Here is a 2,500-nt window from a genome sequence, read left to right on the forward strand (position 1 = left end):
ACCGGGCCCGCGAGGACCTACTTTGGCCGCACGGCGCCGCGCGCAGGGTGCGCCGGCGCGCAGCTGCGACGCCTGCCGCGTCCGTCGGCCGGCGCGCCTGCCACTGGCCGCCCCCACCAGCCGGCTGTAGCGCGTGCGCCCACGCACCGCGCGGCCAGCACGCCGGGAGGCGCCCCCTCACCGGCCGGGGACGGTCCCACCCAGCCACCGCCGCGTATCGCTTCACACCCAGATGCCGTTCAGTTTCGTCGGCATGGTGGGTATCGCTGGAACAACCGGTTAGTACCTCAACCTATCGTCGCCATCACCGATTCACCCCTAGCGAGAACAACCGCACCACAACAGGTTACCATTTGTTCATTTGCGTAACTTCACCAGAAAACGCAGGCGTCCATCGCCATTTGCAACTTCAACGATTATTGCATGCCTGTGTCAGGTGTCACGCCACACTACGTCTGCCCACATACACGCAACAAAATGTGCACGCCTAGACAATACGTGGAAGGTGGCCCCCGTACGTATGCGATGTCCATTGCTCGAACGACTGTCAACCGGCCTCTGTAGCATGTCGCAGATATGGAACGCGGTGCACCATGCCATCACGGTGTGTGAGGAGAGACGACTAGGTCCGAATACATCAACAGACAGCTCATGCTGATCGCCATCCACGGCGTCCGTTCCTCCCACACGTCTCTATGGCGTACCACACTGCAATCCAGCTCTCATAGGGAGACGACACGTAGCTGCGTGCACAATATTTGCACTGTATGGTCCGCCGTTTTTGGGCGCAGTCGTTGTGCGGTCACACATGTGCCACGATGTATCATTCAGTACATAAGGACGAATGTGCAGTACAGATTGTGGTTCACGCGTACGACATCAGCGGACAGTTGACACAGGCCGCACCACAACGTAGCCTGAGTACGTCGCATGCGAAGGGCATTGAACATGCAAACTTCTCACCAACCAGCTTGCGAAGGCAGGGGGCAAGGTGGGGACGTGGGGAGGGGCGGCATGTACGTCCTGCTGCCATCCACATTACAGTGTACAGCAGGAGCATGTGGAAAGTGAGCAAGACTTGCAAGGTGTTTAACATGAAGCGATACACAGGGGTGCGGGCAGTGCGAGTAGCGAACTATATTGCGAGGGTTGCGGGTGGGCAACACTACAGTAATTGAACGAGTCGTATAACAATTACAGAGCAGGTTTAGGCGACAACGTGGGTTACGTTAAGGCGACAACATGGGTTAGGTTAAGGCACAACATGGGTTAGGTTAAGGCACAACATGGGTTAGGTTAAGGCACAACATGGGTTAGGTTAAGGCACAACATGGGTTAGGTTAAGGCACAACATGGGTTAGGTTAAGGCACAACATGGGTTAGGTTAAGGCACAACATGGGTTAGGTTAAGGCACAACATGGGTTAGGTTGAGGCACAACATGGGTTAGGTTGAGGCACAACATGGGTTAGGTTGAGGCACAACATGGGTTAGGTTGAGGCACAACATGGGTTAGGTTGAGGCACAACATGGGTTAGGTTAAGGTACAACATGGGTTAGGTTAAGGTACAACATGGGTTAGGTTAAGGTACAACATGGGTTAGGTTAAGGTACAACATGGGTTAGGTTAAGGTACAACATGGGTTAGGTTAAGGTACAACATGGGTTAGGTTAAGGTACAACATGGGTTAGGTTAAGGTACAACATAGGTTAGGTTAAGGTACAACATAGGTTAGGTTAAGGTACAACATAGGTTAGGTTAAGGTACAACATAGGTTAGGTTAAGGTACAACATAGGTTAGGTTAAGGTACAACATAGGTTAGGTTAGGTTAGGTTAGGTTACACGTTGTTGTACGGAAAGGTGTAGGGGGGGGGGGGGCGGGGGCGGCAGGTTCGTTGATAGTGATTATAGTAAGTGAATGCTTGTGACATGATCAGATTTGTCACGTCAGGATGCACCTTTGGCTTATTAGAGGCGGCGCTCCAATTCTATGCTTGTGTGAGACCTGTGTCTTTGACTCATGTCATTGTTTGTGCGCTGTGACAGGAGGTACTATTGTGATGTTGGGTGCACCGTTGTATAGGACATGTGTGGGTGTTGGTGCCTGGTCTGCGCAATGGTGGATGTCGAAAGGCTGGGATATTGTATTTTCCGCACGGACCTCCTGGTCTGGTTGTGATAGTGTGGATTGTGTAATGTGGCGGAGAAGATGCACTGGATGTTGTTCCATGCTGGTGCTTACATATTGTATGTGCGCCTGTTAGAAGCAGAGAGTGGTGCGTGATCAGAGTGTCTGGCTGACGTGTGGTTCCCATTTTGGGCAGACTCTTTCAGCATGTATACGGACAGTTGTGTATATTTGCTGTAGTTTGATGGCTCTGCATTGATTACTAATCAGCGCCGTGTGTACGGGTAATCTGGTTCCAGTCCAAAATGTTCCATCTGTGTACATTAGTGACAAAGACTCCCCCCATGCAGTGGGGCTCGGTCTGTTATAAC

Source organism: Schistocerca piceifrons, unplaced genomic scaffold, assembly GCF_021461385.2.
Source record: "Schistocerca piceifrons isolate TAMUIC-IGC-003096 unplaced genomic scaffold, iqSchPice1.1 HiC_scaffold_1254, whole genome shotgun sequence".
Lineage (NCBI taxonomy): Eukaryota > Metazoa > Arthropoda > Insecta > Orthoptera > Acrididae > Schistocerca > Schistocerca piceifrons.